The sequence below is a fragment of the Microcaecilia unicolor genome, chromosome 5, assembly GCF_901765095.1.
Source record: "Microcaecilia unicolor chromosome 5, aMicUni1.1, whole genome shotgun sequence".
NCBI lineage: Eukaryota > Metazoa > Chordata > Amphibia > Gymnophiona > Siphonopidae > Microcaecilia > Microcaecilia unicolor.
The window spans coordinates 301,415,488-301,434,679 of NC_044035.1; positions in this window are offsets into that span (position 1 = coordinate 301,415,488).

Here is a 19,192-nt window from a genome sequence, read left to right on the forward strand (position 1 = left end):
CCACTCCAGATAGAAGGCCAATGCTCTTTTGCAGTCCAATGTGTGCAGCTGACGTTCAGCAGGGCAGGAATGAGGACGGGGAAAGAATGTTGGCAAGACAATTGACTGGTTCAGATGGAACTCCGACACAACCTTTGGCAAGAACTTAGGGTGAGTGCGGAGGACTACTCTGTTATGATGAAATTTGGTGTAAGGGGCCTGGGCTACCAGGGCCTGAAGCTCACTGACTCTACGAGCTGAAGTAACTGCCACCAAGAAAATGACCTTCCAGGTCAAGTACTTCAGATGGCAGGAATTCAGTGGCTCAAAAGGAGGTTTCATCAGCTGGGTGAGAACTACATTGAGATACCATGACACTGTAGGAGGTTTGACAGGGGGCTTTGACAAAAGCAAACCTCTCATGAAGCGAACAACTAAAGGCTGTCCTGAGATCGGCTTACCTTCCACACGGTAATGGTATGCACTAATTGCACTAAGGTGAACCCTTACAGAGTTGGTCTTGAGACCAGACTCAGACAAGTGCAGAAGGTATTCAAGCAGGGTCTGTGTAGGACAAGAGCGAGGATCTAGGGCCTTGCTGTCACACCAGACGGCAAACCTCCTCCATAGAAAGAAGTAACTCCTCTTAGTGGAATCTTTCTGGAAGCAAGCAAGATGCGGGAGACACCCTCTGACAGGCCCAAAGAGGCAAAGTCTATGCTCTCAACATCCAGGCCGTGAGAGCCAGAGACCGGAGGTTGGGATGCAGAAGCGCCCCTTCGTCCTGTGTGATGAGGGTCGGAAAACACTCCAATCTCCACAGTTCTTCGGAGGACAACTCCAGAAGAAGAGGGAACCAGATCTGACGCGGCCAAAAAGGAGCAATCAGAATCATGGTGCCTCGGTCTTGCTTGAGTTTCAACAAAGTCTTCCCCACCAGAGGTATGGGAGGATAAGCATACAGCAGACCCTCCCCCCAGTCCAGGAGGAAGGCATCCGATGCCAGTCTGCCATGGGCCTGAAGCCTGGAACAGAACTGAGGGACTTTGTGGTTGGCTCGAGATGCAAAGAGATCTACCAAGGGGGTGCCCCACACCTGGAAGATCTGGCGCACTACTCGGGAATTGAGCGACCACTCATGAGGTTGCATAATCCCTGCTCAACCTGTCGGCCAGACTGTTGTTTACGCCTGCCAGATATGTGGCTTGGAGCACCATGCCGTGACGGTGAGCCCAGAGCCACATGCTGACGGCTTCCTGACACAGGGGGCGAGATCTGGTGCCCCCCTGCTTGTTGATGTAATACATGGCAACCTGGTTGTCTGTCTGAATTTGGATAATTGGTGGGACAGCCGATCTCTGAAAGCCTTCAGAGCGTTCCAGACGCTCGCAACTCCAGAAGATTGATCTGCAGATCGCGTTCCTGGAGGGACCAGCTTCCCTGGGTGTGAAACCCATCGACATGAGCTCCCCACCCCAGGAGGGACGCATCCGTCGTCAGCACTTTTTGTGGCCTGAGGAATTTGGAAAGGGACATCCCAGAGTCAAATTGGACCAAATCGTCCACCAATACAGGGATTTGAGAAAACTCGTGGACAGGTGGATCACGTCTTCTAGATCCCCAGCAGCCTGAAACCACTGGGAAGCTAGGGTCCATTGAGCAGATCTCATGTGAAGATGGGCCATGGGAGTCACATGAACTGTGGAGGCCATGTGGCCCAGCAATCTCAACATCTGCCGAGCTGTGATCTGCTGGGACGCTCGCAACCCGCGAGACGAGGGACAACAGGTTGTTGGCTCTCGCCTCTGGGAGATAGGCACGAGCCGTCCGAGGAATCCAGCAGAGCTCCTATGAATTCGAGTCTCTGTACTGGGAGAGAAGATGGGACTTTGGATAAATTATCACAAACCCCAGTAGCTCCAGGAGGCGAATAGTCATCTGCATGGACTGTAGAGCTCCTGCCTCGATGTGTTCTTCACCAGCCAATCATCGAGATATGGGAACACGTGTACCCCCAGCCTGCGAAGTGCCGCTGCTACTACAGCCAAGCACTTCGTGAACACTCTGGGCGCAGAGGCGAGCCCAAAGGGTAGCACACAGTACTGGAAGTGACGTGTGCCCAGCTGAAATCGAGATACTGTCTGTGAGCTGGCAGTACGGGATGTGCGTGTAGGCGTCCTTTAAGTCCAGAGAGCATAGCCAATCGTTTTCCTGAATCATGGGGAGAAGGGTGCCCAGGGAAAGCATCCGAACTTTTTCTTGACCAGATATTTGTGCAGGGCCTAGGTCTAGGATGGGACGCATCCCCCTGTTTTCTTTTCCACAAGGAAGGTACCTGGAATAGAATCCCAGCCCTTCTTGCCGGATGGCACAGGCTCGACCGCATTGGCGCTGAGAAGGGCGGAGAGTTCCTCTGCAAGTACCTGCTGTGCTGGAAGCTGTAAGACTGAGCTCCCGGTGGACAATTTGGAGGTTTGGAGGCCAAATTGAGGGTGTATCCTTGTCGGACTATTTGAAGAACCCACTGATCGGAGGTTATGAGAGGCCATCTTTGGTGAAAAACTCTCAACCTCCCTCCGACCGGCAGATCGCCCGGCACTGACACTTGGATGTTGGCTATGCTCTGCTGGAGCCAGTCAAAAGTTCGTCCCTTGCTTTTGCTGGGGAGCCGAGGGGCCTTGCTGAGGCGCACGCTGCTGACGAGAGCGAGCGCGCTGGGGCTTAGCCTGAGCCGCAGGCTGTCAAGAAGGAGGATTGTACCTACGCTTACCAGAAGAGTAGGGAACAGTCTTCCTTCCCCCATAAAAACGTCTACCTGTGGAGGTAGAAGCTGAAAGCTGCCGGCGGGAGAACTTGTCGAAAGCGGTATCCCGCTGGTGGAGCTGCTCTACCACCTGTTCGACCTTCTCTCCAAAAATATTATCCGCACGGCAAGGCGAGTCCGCAATCCGCTGCTGGATCCTATTCTCCAGGTCGGAGGCACGCAGCCATGAGAGTCTGTGCATCACCACACCTTGAGCAGCGGCCCTGGACACAGCATCAAAGGTGTCATACACCCCTCTGGCCAGGAATTTTCTGCACGCCTTCAGCTGCCTGACCACCTCCTGAAATGGCTTGGCTTGCTCAGGAGGGAGCTTGTCCACCAAGCCCGCCAACTGCCGCACATTGTTCTGCATGTGTATGCTCGTGTAGAGCTGGTAAGACTGAATTTTGGCCACGAGCATAGAGGAATGGTAGGCCTTCCTCCCAAAGGAGTCTAAGGTTCTAGAGTCTTTGCCCGGGGGCGCCGAAGCATGTCCCTAGAACTCTTAGCCTTCTTTAGGGCCAAATCCACAACTCCAGAGTCGTGAGGCAACTGAGTGCGCATCAGCTCTGGGTCCCCATGGATCCGGTACTGGGACTCGATCTTCTTGGGAATGTGGAGATTAGTTAAAGGCTTGGTCCAGTTCGCCAGCAATGTCTTTTTTAGGACATGATGCATGGGTACTGTGGACGCTTCCTTAGGTGGAGAAGGATAGTCCAGGAGCTCAAATATTTCAGCCCTGGGCTCATCCTCCACGACCACCGGGAAGGGGATGGCCGTAGACATCTCCCGGACAAAGGCCACAAAATAACAGACTCTCGGGAGGAGAAAGCTGCCTTTCAGGGGAGGGAGTGGGATCAGAAGGAAGGCCATCAGACTCCTCGTCAAGAGAAATATCTGATGTCCTCCTCCTCCTCCCCACGAGGCCTCACCATCGGTATCAGACACAAGTTCACGGACCTTGGTCTGAAGCCGTGCCGGCTCGACTCCGTGGAAACCACAGCCACGGTGGGAGCGTCGAGAGGTAGACTCCCTCGCCCGCACCGGCGAAGCTCCCTCCGCCGACGTCGTCGGGGAGCCTTCCTGGGAGGCGACCGCAGTCGGTACTGCAAGTGGCACCGATGTCGGAGACTGCACCCCGGGCAAAGGGCCAGCCGGCGCCTCACTCGACGGTACCGGTGGCGCAAGCACCCCCAGTACGGAGGGGAAGGGCGCAACAGCTCTCCAGGATCTCTGGAAGAACGGCCCGGAGATTCTCGTGCAGAGCGGCTGTGGAGAAAGACATGGAAGCTGATGCAGGTGTCGATGTCAGAGTCTGTTCCGGGCGTGGAGGCTGTTCCGGGCTGTCCAAGGTGGAGCGCATCGACACCTCCTGAACAGAGGGTGAGCGGTCCTCCCGGTGCCGATGCCTTCTGGGTGCCGACTCCCTCGGCGACCCAGAGCTCTCGGTACCAACACGGGAAGGAGACCGGTGTCGATGCTTCTTGACTTTTTCAACGAAGCATGTCAACCGGAGCTTCCCGGTACCGACGAGGAGGACGTAGAATCCAGCCGTCGCTTCCTCGGGGCTGAGGCCGAAGAAGGTCGCTCGGGGGGGCTGTACCGCAGGAGCCCTCAGGGTAGGGGAGACCCACCCGAAGGCTCACCACCACCAGCAGGGGAAATGGACAGCCCTCACCTGCACTCCAGTCGAATCACCACCGTCCGACGACTCAGCACTAGTGGAGGTCCTGGTACACCGACGCCGACGCAGCTTCCGATGTCTCGGCCCCGACGACGCAGAGGGTCGATGCCTCGATGCAGTCGCGGCCGAGGGCGGAGGTCTTGACGCTGTCGACGTCAACGCACTCGATACTCCCGGTGCCGATGCCGACGAAGAGCCCGAGAACAAAACGTTCCACTGGGCCAATCTCTCTGCCTTAATCCTTTTCTGTGAAGGGCACAAAGACTACAGGCCTGCGGGCGGTGCCCAGCCCCCAGACACTGAAGACACGACACGTGCCTATCAGTGAGCGAGATTACCCGGGGCGCACTGGGTGCACTTCTTGAAGCCGCTGGGCGACTTCGATTCATGGGCGGAAAAATCACGTCGGCGAAATCAAAACTCGTAATTGCGGCAAGGCACCAAAAAGAGGGAGAGAAAAAATTTGACCCGAGGCCTCAAAAGGGCCTACCCCGAAGACGAAAGAAAACTTAACGGGGCAAAAACTGGAAATACAGGAAAGGGAAAAAGACTGAAAGGCCTTCTTCTGAAATCCTTTTTTTTTTTTTTTTTTTTTAGTAGCGAAAAGTCAAAAAGACGCGCGAGGGTCAACTTAAGGGGCGCGAACGGCGTAAATACGACCGAACCGAGCGCGGACAAAAGAAGACTGACGAACACGAGCCGGTTCGGGCGGGAAGACGGCCGTGCATGCGCGGTGCGCATGGGTGCGCGAGGACTAGCAAAGGCCTTTGCTAGTGAAGTTCCGATTGGAGGGGCTGCCGTGGACGTCACCCATCAGTGAGAATAAGCAGCCTGCTTGTCCTCGGAGAATAATGCAATAACTCGGGTCACCCGGGTTATTGCATTAATACAATCATCCAGGTCTCCTAAATACTTGAAAAAATCAACTATTTTGACAGATTAAACCCCGGATAGAAGATGTTAAGTTAGGTCCCTATGAACGCTTTGAAACCCAGAGAGCTGCTGACTTGGAGGGATTTAAAACCAGAAGGTTTGAAAATAACTAGAGATCCATAGATTCAAGACACTCTTGTACAGCAGAAAGGTTAGGAGAACCAGTGTCGAGGTGAAACCAGAAGAATGTCATCAGCGTAGATATAACATTTTAGACCCAAAATTTGGATCAGTAAAGCAAGAAGAGCTAGGGAAAATATTAAAGAGAATGGGTGAAAGGATACAACCCTGTGGGACACCATGTTGGAGTAGGCAAGAGGAAGAAATGCCTTGAGATATGTGGACCAAAAACTGTCGATTACAGAGAAAGGAAGTAAACCAAGTAAATACAGTACAGTAATCCCAATCGAAGCAAGATGTGAAAGAAGAATAGAATGGTCTATAAGATCAAAGGCTGTCGTTAGATCGAGTGACACTAATAGTATATCCTGATCTTTATCAAGACCTGTGTGAATATCATTCAGAAAAGAGGTCAAAATGGTTTTGACGGAGTGGCCCTGTCTAAATCTAGTCTGCATGGGGTGTAAAATCTTAGAAGCATTGGTGTGATTGTTGAGTTAGAAATGGATTAAATGCCCCTGGTACAAAATAAGTATCTGAATATATGTAAACCGCTTTGAATGTAGTTGCAAAAACCCCAGAAAGGCGGTATATCAAGTCCCATTTCCCTTTTCTAGCAATTTAATAAGAAAGGTATATGAGAAATAGGACAGTATAATGGAATCTAGGTGCCCAGTTAATATTATACACAGTGTACAAGAAAAATGGGACCTGCCAACATTTATCCAAACAACCCAAAAACAAATGTATTATTATTAAAAAATTATTACTTTTATTGACAGGTGTTACTGCACAATGCTGTAAAAACTGGATGATCCCTGTTTTCAAAATAACGTCATTCAGAAAGGAATCGTTAAGATCCATTTTAGCAAAATGGCATTTAGCAAAGATAAAGTTGCAATTAAATTTTCACAACAGAATAAGACATATAGCACAAAGCGTTTTCTGAGGGAGTTTCCTAATAAAGGTTGGACTAATGTATTTTCAAAGTTCATACTAAATGTTTAAACAATTGCAAAGTATTTTAAAACTATGCAAGGAGTCCCATTTTTTCCATACACCGTGTAGAATAAGCTCTCACTGGGTGACATCAGGGTGCCTAAATGAAGGTGTCCAGTAGTAGAATTGCCCCCTAACTGACTTGCCAAAGATTTCAAGAAGCTGTAGTGGGATTTGAACCGAGCTTCTCCTGGGTATCAGTTTTTTCTTCTGTTAGGCTACTCCTGCAGATCCCCCTCTATTAGGCAGTAGAAACAGCTTCTGTTCAAACCTATTGGAAAATGTCTTCTTCAAAATAGATGTTTGTCCAGTATGATAAATTTAAAGTCATACTGATTCAAAAGAAAGTCAGAATTCTGTCTCGCTGCTGCCCGCTGGAAAAGACCTTTTCTCACCTGCCGACCCTCTTTTAATGCCTACCCTCCCCCTTCCCCCCCCTCCTCCTTCCCCTGTCTTCCTTAACCCTTTCTTACCCGCTGGCCTACAGCCCAGTTGTGGCCGGACTCCCTAGTTGGTTTTGCCTTCTCCTTTCTGCAATATTAGCTAAGGAGTCCTTTTACTAAGCTGTGGTGAGTGCTAGCGTGCTTACTGTAGCTTAAAATGGCATACTGTGGATGTGGAGCGTCGTGTAGAAAATTGGCAATTTAAGCATGCAAACTGCACGATAGAAGTTTTTCATTTTTCTGTGGAAGGAGCGTGTCTGGGGTGGAGAATAGGGTGACAGTGCAAATCAGTTAGGGGCCCTTTTACTAAGGCGCGTAGGTGCCTACGCGTGTACACTGTGCATCAAATTGGAACTACCATCCAGCTACTGCGTGCCCCAGGCGGTAATTCCACTTTTGATGCGCATCCAAAACACATGGTAGAAATGTTCTACCGCATGGTGCTTACCCGGTGGTAATCAGAAGTACATGCGCTGACGATTACTGCCTGGTTAACGTGTGAGACCTTACTGCTTAAGTCAATGGGAGGGCGGTAAGGTCTCATGCTGAAAATGGACACACGCTGGTTTTAATTTTGCCACACATCCATTTTCGGCCTCAAATGAAAAGGCTTTTTTTTTTTTTGCAGGCGCACTGAAAAATGGACCTGAAAGCATCTAAATCGTGCCTACAGCAGTGCAGGCCATTTTTCGGCACACCTTAGTAAAAGGGCCCCTTAGTGCAGCTATGTTAGTGCACGTTAACTGATTAGCACAGGATTACCACGTGAGCCCTTTACACCTACAAAATAGGTGTCGATAAGTGCTCATTAGCTAACTTATTTAACAGCTGTGCACTAATGACAAAATTAATTCAGAAAACAGGAAAATCGACCATTTTCCAGCCATGGAAAAAATAGCCTTACTGCATGGGAAAGACCCATGTAAGGGCGTACTGAGTCTACTATTTACTGCTACTTACCCCTCAGGAGTAAGGTGCGCTGAAAAAGTAGCTAGTGTAGGCGCATGTTTTGGGCACGCACAGATCTATTTTTCAGCACGCCTGTAAAATAGGTCTTTTTAAAATTTTTGACGAAAATGGATGTGTGGCAAAATAATGCGGGCGTTCATTTTGGGTCTGAGACCTTACTGCCAGCCATTGACTTAGTGGTAAGGTTTTACACATTAACTTGCAGTAATCGCCTACGCACGTAGAATGACGATTACCACCCGGTTTCGGCCACGTGCCAGAAAATTAAAATTATTTTCCGGCACGCATAGCAGACGCATGTCAAAAATGAAATTACCACAAGGGCCACAGCAGTAACTCAAAATTGACGTGCTTTGGGAGCGCATAGGTGCTTACGCGGCTTAATAAAAGGGCCCCTAACAGGCTCATTTTCGAAAGAGATGGACATCCAAAAAGTGACATAAATCGGCACTTGGACGTCCATCTCACAGAAACGTCCAAATCGGTATAATCGAAACCTCATTTTGGGCATCTTTCTCAGAAGTCCGTCAGAAGGACGTCCAAATCTCAAGGGGGTGAATCAGAGGCGTGTTCAAGGCAGGACTTGGGTGTTCCTAAGACTCGGACATCTTTGAGCCATAATAAAACAAAGCAAAAACGTCCAGCACTAAAACTTGGACGTTTTGAGCTGGACCTGTTTTTGTTACGAATATGGCACAAAAAGGTGCCCCAACTGACCAGATGACCAATGCAGGGAATCAGAGATGACCTCCGCTTAATCCCCCGGTGGTCAATAACCCTCTCCCTCCCCCAAAAAGTGTGGTGAAGAACATTACTTACCAGCCTCTATGCCAGCCTCAGATGTCATATTCAGGTCCATGACAGCAGTATGCAGGTCCCCCTGGAGTTTTAGTGCACTTCAGACAGGTGGACCCAGGCCAATACCACCACTAGCTGTTACACTTGTGCAGGAAACTGTGAGCCCTCCAAAACCCACCAGAAACCCACTGTACCCACACATAGGTGCCCCCTTCACCCATAAGGGCTATGGTAGTGGTGTACAGTTGGGGGTAGTGGGTTTTGGGGGGGGTTGGGGGGCTGAGCACACAAGGTAAGGGAGCTGTGTACCTGGGAGCATTTTATGAAGTTCAATGCAGTGCCCCCTAGGGTGCCCAATTGCTATCCTGGCATGTCAGGGGGACCAGTCTACTAAAAATGCTGGCTCCTCCCACATGCAAATGGCTTGACTTTGGACGTTTTATACTTGGACATCTTTGTTTCGAAAATGGCCGAAAATTAAAGACATCCAAATCGCAAAACTTCCAAATTCAAGGACGGCCATGGTATTTTTGAACACAAAAGATGGACGTTCATCTTTTTCGAAAATGACCTTCTCCCCGCTTCAGAATTTGGACGTCTTTGTAAAACATCCAAATTCTGACTTAGACGTTTCCTTCGAAAATGCCCCTCTAAGTGTCTTTTGCCTGTGTCTGAGTGTTACTCCAGCTTGTGTGTTTGAGTCTAAGAAATGGCATGAGGTGTGATTATGGGAAATTCCTTTTTACTGTCCTGACAGAGGAAGAAGGTTCTGGCCTTTAATGTTTGTCAAAAAATGTATCAAGTTTAATTTTCCTTTTTGTTTAATTTCTAGTTATTAATCTTTAAAGTGGACATAGCAGCTACATCACTTTTTAAAAGAAAAAAGATAAGCGCTGTAGGTTGCAATATTTTGACTGTATTTACAAGCACATTTCTTCATCATATCTTGTATTACATTGCTGCTTATAAATTACTACAAGTTTAAAGATAAAAGTACATGGCATAAACAACCGTAACATAATAAAAATTGTTACACTAACATAATTAATAAATAGAGGATTGAGGAGTAGCCTGGCGGTTATAGCAGTGGGCTGAGAACCAGGAAAGTCAAGAATCAATCCCATTTCTCCCATGGATGCTCTTTAGAACCTTGAGCAAATTACTTTATCTTCCATTGCCTCAGGTACAAAATTAGGGTTAAATTTACTAACATGTTTTACTTCACAATAGCATGCGTTATAAGTATGCTTATCAATGGGACCTATTTACTAGTAACATTTACATTTATTGGATTTTTCCTTCTATACATGGAAAGTCACTGCATTCTCAGATTCATAGGAAATACATATCTATATATTGTCTAAAGTATATTTACCATCTAAGGGGCCCTTTTACTAGAGAATGATAAGTAGTTAACACGCAAATTAGCATGTGATAACTGTTACTGCACAAGCATGGTGACATTACAGTAAGTATGTGCTAACTCACACATTAAGAGCTAGATTCTATATATAGTGCCTAAAAAAAATCAGTGCCGAAAAACACCGCTTAACCCGGTGGTTCCCAAGCCAGGTCCTGGAGGCACTCTAGCCAGTCAGGTTTTCAGCATATCCACAATTAATATTTATGAGAGAGATCTGCATGCACTGTCTCCACTGCATACAAATCACTCTCATGAATATTCATTGTGGATATCCTGAAAACCTGACTGGCTGGAATGCCTCCAGGACCAGGTTTTTGAACCACTGGCTTAAGCATTCTATAAGCCATGCCTAAAGTTCGGCACAGTTTATAGAATAACGCTTAAGTGTTATGGTCATGCATAAATTTAGGCACCCTCAAAACAAAGTAATCCACTCCAAAATATAAATTCTATAAATCTTATTGAGCTAATGTGATCAAACGATCTACTCTTCATCATTGGCAAAAATCTTCCAAAAGGACACCCATAGGCAGCCGTGTGTAACAGAAGTGCTGCCTTTATCTAATTGTCCCGCTTTTTTGGACCCTGAAGCAGCTAAGCTAAACATTGGCCATCATTGGTCCGCGGACTACTACAGGAAAGATTGAAGAAGTTGGCTCTACATTTGCTTCTCAAGTTAAGAGCATTTGATGTTTGAATAAGCAACTCTTAAGTTCTGCTTACTGATTGCAGTGGAGCTTTTGAGCAATATAAGAATTGTTTTCTTGATTGCTGCACATTTTTTTGTTTTCAAAAATGGGCATTGATTCTGAAAACAATATATAATGTAAATCATAAAAAGAAAAAAAACATATGTCCTTTTGGAAGGTTTTTGCCAATGAAGAAGAATAGATCGTTTGATCACATTAGCTCTGTAAAATCTTAGGATTTGAAGCTCTTTGAGGCTTTTCCTTCCTTTTTTGATATAATTTATATTTTGGAGTGGATTACTTTGTCTTGTCTTTACTGGTTTTTGTGACTCCACACCCCATTCTTTTGTGCTTTAGTAAATTTAGGTGCCAACATTTGCATCAACGAAAATGTGGTGGAAATGCCCATGTCTAAATTTACGCGCAGAGCACCCTTATTCTGTAATCACGCATGTAACTGAAAACCACACTGCCCCAAAACACCCATGACTGTCCCCTTTCCACGGCCTTTTTTTTCAGACCGCTTGTAATTTTAGGCACGGATCATGCGTCTAACTTTACGTGCGTAACACCCAAATAAATCTAATTAGGGCCAATAATTTCTTGTTAAAAAGCCAATTGTTAGCACTAATTGGCTCATTATCTTATTAAATTTGAATGTGCAATTTTTGGCAAATTTTACAGAATCAGGGAGTAAGTGCTTGTTGTGTCAAGGGGAGGGAACTAGGTGGATCATGAGTGGAAAATGAGTATGAATGGCATATTGCTGTATGTACCACGCCCTAAGTGTCACTTCTGCAGTTAGCATGGGTTCATTTACAGACTCCTGGATGAGGAGGTGCTAAGTGCATCCGTTCTAACTGCAACAAGGTTTAACACTTGCTAATGAACATTTCCATGCAGTAACTACAGAGGACATTCTGGGCACACCCTTACCAATTACTGTACAGTGAAACCTCGGTTTTCGTCGGTTTCGGATTTCGTTGATTTTTATGACTAGAAATTTGTCTCGGTTTTCATCGGTTGCCTCGGATTCATCGAAAAAGAAAGACGTCCATCTCCCAATTTGTATTGGATGATGGACGTCCTTCTCCTGATTTTGGGCATCCTCGTTAATTGCCTCGGTTTTCGTCAGTTTTGGATTTCGCCGATTGTTTTCGGACGGATTATCGACGAAAACCAAGGTTTCACTGTATAACCTTTGCACTTATAACGTCATGATAAGTACAAAAACATAACACGCTTTAGTGAAAGGGTCCCTTCACTATGGAACAGAAATTGCTCCCTGCCTGGACAGAAACTCAAATTGCTACAAGTTGAAGGAAGAGAGAAACATATAGGTAAAGTTTTTAAAGAATTTTTGGGCCTGTCTCCAGGCTAAAATCTGTGATTTGACTGGCTTATTAGAATGTACAGTGTCTAGAGCTGTAAGTTTTTCCAAATGAATAATATTAACCAATTTGATTTTAGGATCAATTTGTTGTAAGAAAGGAATTACATTATATTTATTCCTATGTAATATTATGCCTGGGAGCAATCTAAACTGACAGACCATATTATGCCACCATAAATCAAGAACATTAAGGTTTCCTATCTATATTACAATGGGATATCTGATATTACTAGTTCTAACCATACAAAAATAGCAATTACAGTTTTATGAACAAGGAGTCATCTGTAATACCATGAGTGGGAAAGCGTGGGGTACAAATGTAACAAAATAAATAAAATAAATAATGGATATAATATTTTCAGTAACATGACCATTTTTTAGGGCATAAGGGGAAATTCTATAAATAGCGCTGAAATGTAGGCAATGAAAAGATCAGCACTCAGCTGGTATTTTATAAAAGGCACTCAACCTTTACTGAATACCATAGGTCGCAGATCACGCTGGACTTACACCTCATAGAAACAGGTATATGTCCGGGGCTCAAAGTTAGGCACAGATTGGCCAAATTGTCTAAACTGGCACCTAATGTTTCGGAACACCCATGACCCCATCCATGCTCCTCCTTTGTCCACATCCCCTTTTTGATTGTATACGAGAAAAGTTAGGTTTCCAAGTTATAGAATTCTTCCTTAAGCCACACTGTAAGCCTGGAGAAGCAGCACTGCATACCTTAGACAGCAAGGGTGTTCTAGCATACTATCTAGAATGTACAAAACCTCATAGGAACTCCTCCCAGCTTTTTATATCCTTCAACCCTAACAGATTGGTGCTTCCCATCTCCAAAAGTACAATCTCAACTTGGCTGGCTCACTGTATCTCCTACACGTATAGTCAGGCTGGGCTGACCCTTCATGGCCAGGTGACTGCTCACAATGTAAGAGCCATGAAGGCTTCAGTGGCCCATTTTTGCTCTGCCTCCATTGAAGACATTTGTAGGGTGGCTATGTGGACTTCTCTCCACACCTTCAGTGCTCACTACTGTCTGGAGCAGAATTCTAGGCAGCGTAGCTGGTTTGGACAAGCAGTACTGCTGAATCGTTTTACTACTTAAAGGTCAACTCCACCCTCTGGCCCTTTTTTTCCCACCAGGATCACTATCTGCTTTGTTACAAAATTTATTTATATTGCGAGCTCAGTAGATAGTGAGTCCTTCATGTGAGAATACTTGTCCTCTGAGAAAGCTAAGATACTTACCTGTAGCAAGTGTTCTCCAAGGACAGCAGGCATATATTCTCACATCTCTCCTGCCTCCCCTTGGAGTTGTCTTCTTAGCTTTAATACTGTACTGCTGGTCCCATACTCAAGCATCAGGTGGGAAGGCAACCGCAAATGCATGGTGGGGGCACAGCCTCAAAGATTTAAAGTGACAGTGCACTTTGGCCGTGTCCTCACCGGGCTGCGTGGATAACATCACCCACATGTGAGAATATATGCCTGCTGCCCTCGGACAACATCTGCTACAGGTAGGTATCTTACTTTACAGTACACCCTTGGGGCACCTAAATGGAGGCACACAATTATACAATTGGCCCTATAGTGCTGGGGAGAAGTGAGGCTGTTCAGCTTACTATATGGCTAATGGTGATATTCAGCAAAACAGCTGTCCTAACTTAAGGGGTAATCATTAAGGTGTGTTATGGCTATAACACATGTTATTTACCCCTTAATGTGCATTAAATAGCAATAGTGTACATTACATTACCATAACGCACGTTAATATAAGTTGCCGGGGATACATAATGATGAGATACAAAACATGCACATGCATGCCAAGCCCTTCATTATTATATAAATCTGATAACACAGCTTGTGGGGAACACAAGCTGTTTTATTCCTGAAAAAAAATAATGCCAGCTTTTAATTAGCTTTATTTTTCCTGCCTGGGAGCATCGGGTCACTAATCCTCAACTGGATGCTCTAGGGGTCGCATCTTAAAGGTGCCCCAAAACCTCTCCCAACAAGACCACCTATCACAAATCTCCCCAAAGAGCCCCCCCCTACCCTCCTGTTGGCTCCACCTGAACCTACCTGTAGAAATGTCTGGTGTCTAGGGGTTCCAGGGCATTAGCAGTCCTCAGTTGTGCCTACCTCTGCTGGAGCACTGAGTTCAAAATGCTGCTGGGCTGGCAACCCCTAGCAATAGTCTTGCTATACAAGCACTTAGGGGTCAAGCTGTCATATAAGGTCAAAAGGCAGCTTGCCTCTAGTGGTAGAGTATCACAAGACTACCACTTGGGATTGCTGGCACATTTTGAACCCAATGTTGGACCTGGGATTTCTACAAGGAGGCCTTGGGAGGTGGGGGTCTTTGGGGAAAAGGGAGGGGGATTTCTGAAGGGGTCTAAAGAGGGCTGTGATTGAAAGGTTTTTGTGAGAGGGATGTGCTTTTTGGGGGTGGATTTTTGATAGGTGGCCATGCTTGGGGGGGGGGGGGGGGACTTTAATGCCCTGCTTCTTTAAGATGTGATCCAATGCTCCCTGGCAGGAAAAATAACACAGCTTGCAAAGTAGATCACAAACTGCAATATTCATGTCCTGCAGGAGTCACTAACCTGCAGTACTGTACCTTGATAATTGCCCCCTTAAACTGCTCAACTACAGGGGTAATAACTGAACATTACCCCTATCCATAGAAGCAGTGGCACTAAATGTACACTGACATCATCAGCCGCCTCTTATCTCTGTGGATAGCAGCACTGAATATAAGTGGACTATTTAAATAAGGGATTTTCAACCCAGTCCCCAGTCCTCATTGGGGATAACCTGAAAACCCCGACTGGCTGGCTATACCCCTAGGACTGGGTTGAAAACCTCTGGTTTAAATGATGCAGCAGTGTTTAAAGCAAAGGCATACATACCAATCTGTTAGTAAATAAAACCTTAACTCAAAGGCAGAAAAGGACAGGCAATGACATAGGTGGTGCAGGACAGAGAGAACTGTCAAAACAGGAGGTTATTTTAGGACAGCATTTCTGAACACAAGCTACAAGTTAAAAAAATAGTTCATATCTTTCTTATAATTTCTTTTTGAAGGTTTTGTCAGATCACCTCAAGCTGGATTATGGAAGAAAAACATCAAGCTCTTGGACTTCCAGTTGTTCTTAAATTAAATTTTGATCATTTAGGGGGAAAAAAAACACATAGCTTTTATATTTGTTTGTTGTTACAACTCTGAAGTCTCTAAATGTAATCTTATATATAGACCTGGGAATATGTGTTACTTTAGGTTATGGCGCCATCTACAGCTGAAGTGTGAGAATCTAGAATAGCTAGCTTCAGTACTTCCAAATTCTCGAAGTAGAGGATAACTTTGTAACAGCTCGCTGATGAGTGAAAGATATGTAGGCATTTATTTTGGGGCTATTCTATAAAAATAATATAGCTGCTTATGGCTCTTAGTTTAGAAGCTCTAGACATGTTTTGGATGTCTGAAAACCAGCATTTAGACATCCATATTGCACGGATAGCTAAATCCTGATTTTGTAAAGCTAGGATATCGGCATCTAAAACTGCAGCACTTCCATATGGGAAGGGGGCGTGGTCTGGGTGTGCTATAGGTGGGACTAGGTAGTGATCAAAATATGGACATCCAAGTCTGATCTCAGAAGGAGAAATGATGTCTATGCCTAAAAAGATGGATGATGGTATTTAGACCTGGTACCTGGCCCATCCAGGTTACAGAAAAGTGCTCCAATTGAGCATCCCACCACTGGAGGGACTAAGAGAATTTACAGAAGGTATTTTTCTGTCCCTAGAAGGCTCACAATTAAAAATAAAAAAAATTATAAAGAGCTGTAGTAGGATTTGAACCAGGGGTCCACTGGTTTTCAGCCTGCTGCTCTAATCATTAGGCTTCTTCGCCACATGGATAGCTATGTGGCCCTTTTATAACATGGATATTCCTAAGCTGTCACAATGACATTGATATCCCTTATTTTGCTCTGTTCAGAGTTTGCACGTTTCAGTTTGTAAAATGGATGTTCATGCTGCATGTAACAAGAACGTGGACATCCATTTCTCATGTATTTTAGAACAGGCAATACATCAGCAGATCCTGTTCCAAAATATTACCACCACCAGTGATGTACCAACTCTGGTTCTGAGTTGGACGTCTTTTCTAAAATGCTGTTTCACATGTGTTTACAAAGTAGCCTCACAAATGAAGCAGAAATCATAGCTTAAAATGTTGTGTACATTTACACTATTTGACAACAGGTGTAAATGTACTCGTGTGAACTGCGCATGTAGGATCATAGTTTATGAACTATGTGTATAATTCATGATTCTTTATGTGCTCTACACAAACGACACGTCTTGAACATGCTTCATTTGTATCATGTCATAGTGCATGTCTCCTTTTCACTGCATATACCTTTACATGTGCACGTGGCCTCACAATTTTATGAACACTTTTCTCTCTATAAACACCTCTTCTGTTTAATATATTGTTAGAACTGTTTTTTCCACTTGTGGAGAAATTTGGATTTGTATCACCTATTTGCGGAGAACAGTTTAGGTAAGAACCTCACAGCTGTTTGGATACAATAGGTTGAAACTGAATCCTGATATTAGGTTTAGTTGAAGGGGGCAGTGATTTAAAGGTGCAGCTCCTGATTAATGGTAACCCACTGAAAATGAGTCAAGAGATAAATAGAGTGAGGGAGGATATATCTAGATACAGGGTTGACTTTTGAAAGTTTTGTTCTTGCTTTGCTAGCTGGCACCTTTTGAGGCATTCAAGGCTTTTCTTCTAAAAAGCTGATCTTATTCTTATGGTACATTATACTCTGGACAGCTAAAGAAATAATTGTGGTGATTGGAATTGCTCCAGAATATGGCTGCCAGATTAACGACTGGAAGGAAAACCATATGCTCACATAACGCTAATTTTACAATCTGTCCACTGTTTGCCAGTGGTGAAATTGATTAAATTTAGGATACAACGTTTGGTCTTAAGAGTAGGACATTGCAAGATACCTTGAAACTTAGCAGATCTCATGGTTCCTTATGAACTTCCGAGGATTCCTTTCAACTTTCTTTATTAAGAGGTTCTTTTACTAAGGTGCACTAACAGATTTAGTATGCGCTAAATGCTGCACAGCCCATTAGCACACATTAATCATTAGCGTGCCTTAATACAAGGACCCCTAAGCATTCCACCTTGTGTGCACTTAAAATGCATCAGACAGTAAGTGTTTGCCCTTTCAGGCCCACAACCGTGGAATACCCTACCACTGGAAATTTGATGGGAGCCTGTTTATTTGAGATTCTGTAAACTGACTAAAGCTTGGCTGTCAATGATCAGGTGCTGGTGATAGTGAATGATCTATGGAAAATTAGTGGGTTTAGAATGTTTATATATGTTTCATTTTCTCTTGATTTTTATATTTGGTGGGGTTAGATTCTTGAGGGAAATTTTCTATTCTGTCTTGCTATATTATTTTAGTGCTGTTACCATACTTTGAGTATCTAATGAGGTGTGCAATTATTGTTTACCCCAAAAAGAAATGAAATCTAGATTTATCAGATAGACTCTGGAAAAAGACCACCAACCTCAATCCTCATCAATATTTTGCTTGCCTCCCTTGGACCCACTGTCTGTCTTCGTGCCTTTTCTATACTGATGGCTCCATAGTTGTGCAATTTCTTTTTGACCTATGCACATAACATGACTAAGGGATCCTTTTACTAAGCCGCGTAATAAGTGGCATGCTGGGAAAAGGGGTTTTATTTAATGGGCCAGGAAATGGGCGTACACTAAAATTAAAACTAGCGTGCACCTATTTACGGCCCGAGTCCTTACTGCCACCTATTGACTTAGCGGTAAGGGTTCATGCGATATCCACGCTTTAAGCATGCAGCGCGTGCCAGCTGCTGATTACCACCGGGAACACCCCCAACGGTAGAAAAATAGAAAATTATTTTCTACTACAGGATTCGGCATGCGCCATACTCAGAATTACCACCGGGCACACATGCTAGCCCAGCAGTAGTGTCGATTTGGTGCGTACTACCTGTGCATTAGCTCTCCCGCGCCTTAGTAAAAGGGCCCCTGAATAAACAACTGTGGAGGACTTTAAGAAAGTGGTGGGGAGATTCAAAAGGATTTATGGTTTTACTGACATCCTGTAAACACGTAAGTCCCCTGGTCACCAGTTTTCAATGGCAATATACAAATAGTGCTGGGAGGCAATCTCTCTAACCACTTCAACACTATCCCTCAGATTCTATAAATGGCACTTTAAATTGCATGTGCAAATTTGGGCATGCACACAATTTGTGTCTGCAACTTAATTGAATAGCAAGCCAATAAACACTGATAACTGGGGCTTAACAATCAATTACCGGTGCTAATTGGCATTAATTAAAATCTAAGTGCATACACACTGCTGCTGTTCTGGCCTGTCCCATCCCACACATGCTTAGTTTTCATGCATGCATGAAAAGAGAGCATGCGCTGGGGGTGGAACGCAGAGGCAACATGTGGACAGTGCTGCCAGCTGCAGCAAGCAGGAGAATGGTCTGTTCTGTCTGCCGGAGGAACTCTTCCAGCTTGCAGGGCTTGGGGATCCCTGAGCGTCATAACAAAGTGCCAGAGCTTTGGATAGGCCCAGATCCACTCATGGCTTTGCCACTGGACCACATATATGGACAGTGGTAAAATTCACTGTCTGCAGTGATCCCGTCCTCCCCCCCCCCCCCCACCCCTGTACGTACAGCACCACCACCTGTGCATATATTGATACCAAATGTACATATTTTGCAGATGTCACTGCCAGTGTTTTAAAAAAAAGTGATCATCGCTGGTTCTGAATATTGATCTGAATGATTTTATGTAGCTTCAGAAAATTCTAAAATAGATTAAAACAAATTCAGAAATATATACATTATAAACACCT